Genomic DNA, 6,708 nt, shown 5'->3' with positions numbered 1-6,708 from the left:
CTACATTGTCTATCTTTGAGATAGTAGAAACGGCGGCTCGAAAGTCTTACATATTTAGCCATTGAATTTGAGCTACCAGTTCATGAGCTCTTGAATATGCATGAGATTCGTTGGCTCTCGAGAGGACAAGTAGTGAAAAGGCTTGTTACATTGATGCCAGCTCTATTGCATGTATAGATGAGGGAAAATGCAGAGTTGCATATGTTGTTCACCTCATTCAAGGTTGAATTCTCCCTACATCTGTTAGCTAATGTACTACCTAAACCTTCTAAATAAAAAGTTCCAAGTTGAACAAGTAGACATAACTTCAATAGGAACAAAGCTTATGGTCACTATAGATATTCTAGAGGCACGCTTCTTATTAGGAGACTTTGGTCATGGGACACAATATCTCACAAAATTTTATCAACAAGTTAAAGATGGATACATGCATTTTCCAATCAACAATGTTGGAGTTATGGAAAGGCATACTCTTCATAATAATTAGTTGGGACCTAAGGATAAATGTAGCCAATTGACAACTTGGGAGAGCTGCATTGAAATTGGCAAGAAATTTGTACAAAAAGTTATATATGTACTATATGTGAGGTTTGCCAATTTAAAGCTATTTGAGGTTGCAAAGATATTTAGCCCTAAGGATTACCCACATGATGTGCGTGCATGCTTCACAATGGGTGCAATTTAGATAAATGCCCTATTAGAAAAGTTTGGGACCCTTGTTGATGTTGATGCATGCAAGCTTGAGTATGGAGACTTTATGGTGGTTAAGTTAAAAAGGACATGTCCAAGTCAAAATATGCATGGTGCATGGCAATTATGTGGGCATGATATTGAGTTTGATCAAGCCTTTGGAGAGATGAAAAAGTTATGGCGTTCATGCTTACTTATTGTTGCAAGCATAGTTGATTGTGAGAGAGGATTCTCTAAAATGAATAATATCAAGTCCAATGGTCGCAATAGGATGTCATTAGAGACCTTGAATTAGCTCATGTTTCTTTCATATAATGGTGTTAAAGACCCTTTGGATGTTGATTGGGATGCCATCTATGCTACGTGGGATGGATTGAAAGCTCACCGTAGTGTCAATGTGGTAGGAATAGAGTTGTTGTAAGAAAGCATGAGTAATGGTATGCTTTGATTGTGTGCTATTTTGATATGTGGCCATGGAACTATCTTGTTTCCCTTTTGAACTATCTTGCTTAATTGAACTCTAGCCTTCCTCCTAGCATTACACTTTATTCTCACTTTATTCTCATGATATTATTTACAATTTTATTTTGTTATGCTTAAAATCATTAGTTGATTAGTATACTAAGTGTAGAAAATTTTATTGTATCATTGTTGGTATTAGATTTTAGTAAACAATAATGAACATGACAAGGCAAGAAAATAGCTCAAAGAGATTATACAGTGATTAAACCAAAGTTTGTAAACTAGTATTCTTTTAACTAGAAAGGCAAATTTTAGAACATGAAACTCTCGAAGGGCAACATTTTGAAAAAACCCTTCCATAAGAAAGGCACTTGCTAACAAGCCTTTCACATGAAGAAACCTAGGGTACTTGCCAAAATGAACACTGGTGGCAAGAAAGTATAAATGTATCCTTGGTAAATAAATCAACCCTTGGGTGGTCCATCCCGCATGCAAAAACTTCCACCCTCCTTCCCTAATTGTTTGATTTACTTGTTAGCCAAGTTTAGAAGTCTACTTAGAGCCAGACAAACCCATGTCAATAGACGTGGGTGAGTTGGTGAGGTATAGGAGAAGGAATGTGTGGAAGTGAGACTTCAACTTGTAGAACCACTTGGATCAATTGATGATGACTTCCTTGAGACTTTACCTAGTTGATATAGTACCTTCTAAAACTGAGGGTACTAGGGTGAAGAGGCTAGTAGATTGGCACGAAGAAATGCCCCTTATAAATAATGCTTTGGTGGACTTTGTGGGTGCCATTGACCATCAAGATTGCTTGGTGGACCCTTGGGCTAGGTGGGGGGGGAAAGGGAATTGTTAACATTTGTAAGAACCACAAATTATTATTTTTTTGAGAATTAGTATGTGACTTTTAATCACTAGTAAGCAAGACAATGTGGCATCTACACAATGGAATCAAAGAAGACAAGGAAGATGATGTTAATAAGGATGGCATCAAAGAAGATGGAGATGGAGACGGCACACATGATTCATCATGCAAAGAATTGTAGACCATTTTGTTTTTCTTGCAAGGTCCTTTGCATGATGGAGATGAAGACAACACACAAAATTCCGCACATAGAGAATTGCAGAATACTAAGTTCATATTGCAAGATCTATTTCTTAGCATTCTTGTGGCTATTTCTTATTACAGAACCTACAATCAATGCCCCAAATTTACTTTGGCCTTCTAATGCAAAGCCAAAAGACATAGATGATAAGGGGCCCTAGACATTAAATCCATGGCATTTCCAGCTAGCAATGTATATGGCCATGGCTCATGCAATCTTGGCTACTCTGATTTTACTCCTATATGGTGTGTGGGTTCTTTTGGATGATTATATGAATTTGATCCAATGGATTTTCCTATGTTCAATGCCATTGCAAGATGTCTAGAGAGTGATGGTGAACTTGTGGAATAAGCCTCTAAAGCAAGGCAAATTGTGTGGGTGATACCTACGGAATTGTTTAAAGCCTTGATTGGAACAATGATGGATGCAAGGATTGATGTTCATTACCTGCAAGGGAAAGTCCATTAGAGCTTATCAAACAAGTAGGCTTCTCTACTTTGATCCAGTGGCTTGTCTCATTTTCTTTCTTTACTCTCGGATATGATTTTTTGGGGCCTACATCTCTTGCCACTATTTCCATTGTGGGTATGTTAGTATATGCTACATGCACCAAATTTGGCATCATGGCACCTTTGTCTAGACACCTCGACGTTCAAGCCACTTGATCTATGCTCTTTTTTTTGTTGTAGCAATCTTTCTAATTTCCATGATGATAATTGGATCTCTTGGTGGTCTTTTTCTTTTCTCATAGAAGGTTGGGATAGAGGGAAACTATGCACTAGTGGTTGTCAAGGCACAAACTTTTACTTAGTTCTAGTCAATGTCTCCTATCAATTTAGTTATATTTTTTGATTCATAGGTGGGATCACAAGTTGATAAGACAAGTTGAATATTTGCATCCCTTCCTAACTTGGTAGCAACTTTCAATTTTTGAACCCGCGTATCACTTTTGTTCTTGGCAAAACACTATGAAAGAGTGTATGAATTCTAATGCTCAACATTGCTTTGTAGTTGATATGATTATCATATAGAGACCTTGCCATACTATTGGGACGTTAGGCAAGTTTTGAGTGCTCAATTTGGGAAGCATGTGAAAAGCTCAATTCCATTTTGTAGTGTTCAGTGCTTGCTTGTCAAGAGGTCATAGTAAATGTTTATCAATCTACATTATGAGCACATACAATATCTTTCAATGTGTTTGGTGTTGTATTTTATAGAAAGAAGAGAATTCTTGTTATGGACATTACTTAAGAGTCTCTTCTATATCACTTATTCCTTATTTGCTAATTTTAGCTTGTTACTTGCTATTGTATTTGTAGGAACATGCAATCAAAATTGTTATTGCTACGCTTTAGACAGCTTGGTACTTTTACGATCAAAATCTACTTGTACTCGTACAATCATAGCTATGTACTTATGTCTTAGGATGCTCAAATTTTCATTAAAACATTATATATTTGCTTGAACAAAGTTAGACAATAGAGTTTCAGATGTTGTTAATATAGCTTTTGTAGTCATACCAAACATTCATGCATAAGTGGGTAGCTAATAGCCACCTTCATTTTATTGTAGTACATTGGAAGGGGACAAATTATAGTAGAGCTAGGATACTAATTGGCTAGACTTGCATGAGCAATGTGCAACAAAACTACCATTCCTACTGATGTGTGAACATTAGCTCTATTATGAAAAACCATGCTACTTAGGGAATGGGCTAGCTCTCTTACAAACGTACTAGTCCTGTTGAATTGGTAGGCATGCTATTCCATTGTTTCTCCTTGTCTTCTTTGCCTCATGGCATGAAGCCATGCTACCCTCCTCAACCAAGATGCTTCGGTGGGAATATGTAGTGGTTGCAAAAGCATTCGATATCTACCACTAACCCCTCCCAAAGGATTGTCCTTTTGTGCCTTTAAAATTCTATGAGTTGTGCCTCCCATCTCTTCCTTTCTTCCCTTGCTTGCTTTTCATTATCTCGTTGCCTCCTCCTAACTTTTGTAGTAGCCATCTTTTCTTGCTTATTGCGTTGCCACTCAAATCATCTTTCCTCCTTTTACCTCTCCAATTCTAGCTTCTTGGCATTCTTGACCATCATAGATTCGATGTATTGGTCAGATGTGAGCATGAGTGAGTGAGAGTAGTTCATAAAGCCCTCCCCATTGACCTGATTGATAGTGATGTCCTCCCTTGGCACTCATACAAGTTCAAATAATTTTGTTGTTATAGTAGTGACCATATTTTGCATTGTACTTGATGTATTTGGAGGAGGACTTTCTAGCTCCTAGCTAGTTGCAACCATGCTTGAACAGCAATGCCACCCTCCAATTCCTCGAGCATAGGGGTGCTGGGAACTAGACCACAATCAAGAGAATCTTGGATTATAGCATTCACCCCTGCATTTTGTGTCTCTAAGTCTATAACCACCTCATGCACATCCATGTTGTTGCATGCCATATCCTCATACTACAATATGTCATGATTTAAAGGTCATATTCCAATAGTGTGAAAATCATGCTTTTATGTTAGACTCAGTGTATGCAATTGCTAGTGCCCATGAAGCAACACCAACAAGCTCCCCCTTGGACACCTAAGTGGAGTATGTTCTAAGCTGCCACAAATTTCTCTCTTTTGTGAAATAAGATTTGAAGGATTTGAAATTTGAAGCATCCAAATTTTGAAGCTTACTGCTAGAAGAGTGACTATATCTATGCCAATGTCTTTGCCCTTTTGCACAACTTCAAGCCTCGTGTGTCTTCCATGTCCATCCACAATTAGCAAATGCCGAGATGAAGGAATGGGTGGGGTTGGGATAGCCCATTGGAAATGCTCCAACCATGCCTCAAAAAATTGCCCGATCATCCATGCCTTGTTTTGCATGGACTTTACATCCCCTTCTTCACACTCCAACAAATAATTTTGCATAGCTTTCTTACCTTTGAAGATATAGTACCTTGGCAAAGCATATCTAGTAGCATTTACATAGCATAGGATAGTCAACAACTCCCTACTATTTGGCATCATGCTAAACACATTTTTGGGCCCTTTCTTAGCCATGACATGCATACCCCTATCCTTACTTCCTTGTACTCTAGTTTCATCTTCATTCCAAATATGTTGAGGAGGGTACTTATACTAATTATAAAGTATGGCTAAGTTACCATGGAATGTATTTTCCACTTCTTTTTGTACACTGTAGCTCGAGACCTATCAAGACTCTCACACACCCAAATTGTGAGCTCCTAATGTCACCAAAAAAATCCATCCCACTAACTTTTCCTCAAGATTCCATTAGTGAAAGGGTTGGGGCGAGATTGGACTATCTCTATGGCCTTCATCTTTATGCAATTTATAGACACCCCATGACCAATTATTTGCATGCCAAATGCCCAATCAATGAGGGCCTTTTCTTCTTTAGCAAATAGCACAGTTGGTTGGCCCTTCATCTTCTTCTTTGTTCTACTATCAATCCAGGTTTTCAATGATGTTGAGCTCATTCCAAACTGCCTACTACATTCTTAATTGGCATACCTTCTTTGTGAGTTGTAATTGCCTTCATCAAATCTCATTTGGTCCATTTTGGTTAGTGTCCTGTCTTGGCATTATGTTTAGATGAGTTCCTAGTTGGATGAGGCAAAGGGCTGGGTAGAGGCAAAGATGGCCCCTCATGTGATTGGGAAAGTTAAGGCAAAAAAAGCCCTTCGCAAGGTTGAGATAGAATAAGAGCATGCTTATTAGACTTAATAGGATGTGCCCTTTGAAGGGGATGCAATGGCAGTGGAGAAGGAGAAGAGGAAGATGCAGGAGAGAAGAGCACGTACAATGTATGTGCTGTCCAACTAAACTGACAACCTTATTGCACTATCATATTATAAATGAATAAAGAATGGGTGGTCGAAGTGTACACGGGCAGGCCCAAAGGCATTTTACCCCAACAACCTCCCACTAAAAGGCCAGCGTGGCTAGGGGGTGAAAACAAAGAAAAGAAAAAAAAAGACAAGGTGAGGAATCATGACATCTCACCCAACGCCCAATCGGAAAGCGAGTTGTGCAAGAAGTGTCGGAACCTCTACAGAAGAAGATTCAAGCATCCCCGAGTCCATGACATCCAGGAGATAAGCGATCCCGTAGCTCCATACAATGGAGCAATCCAAGAATGCTTCTCATGAAGCAAGCACAACTCATTAGTGCATGGTTGTAAAGCATCAGATTCACGCATAGCATCACCGTAGCGCATACAAGACAGCGGAGAGCAGTCAACTCTCCAGAGTCAATCACTGAAAGAGAGTCAACATCCCGAACACTCGTTTGCCAATGGGGTCTCAAGACTACATGTGGCCTCAGCAAAGCAGAAGACTGACATATGGTTGGTTGTCCAACTTGCAAAACTACAAGAAAACGTCTCTCATGAGCTTGCAAGGGGTCTAGCAACTAACCACCAATATAC

At 39.0% G+C, this 6,708-nt stretch overlaps 1 pseudogene; it reads right to left on the bottom strand.

Moving 5' to 3' along the window:
* Positions 1 to 4,773: 4,773 nt before the first annotated feature.
* LOC148031751 (MFS-type transporter clz9-like) lies at positions 4,774 to 5,327 on the bottom strand (annotated as a pseudogene).
* Positions 5,328 to 6,708: the final 1,381 nt, after the last annotated feature.

The sequence above is a fragment of the Lygodium microphyllum genome, chromosome 9, assembly GCF_053477565.2.
Source record: "Lygodium microphyllum isolate KBCC chromosome 9, Lygodium_microphyllum_v1.1.10, whole genome shotgun sequence".
In the NCBI taxonomy this organism is placed as follows: Eukaryota; Viridiplantae; Streptophyta; class Polypodiopsida; order Schizaeales; family Lygodiaceae; genus Lygodium; species Lygodium microphyllum.
Note: the sequence above shows the minus strand (reverse complement) of the source record. Positions and strands in the feature narration are given on the sequence as shown.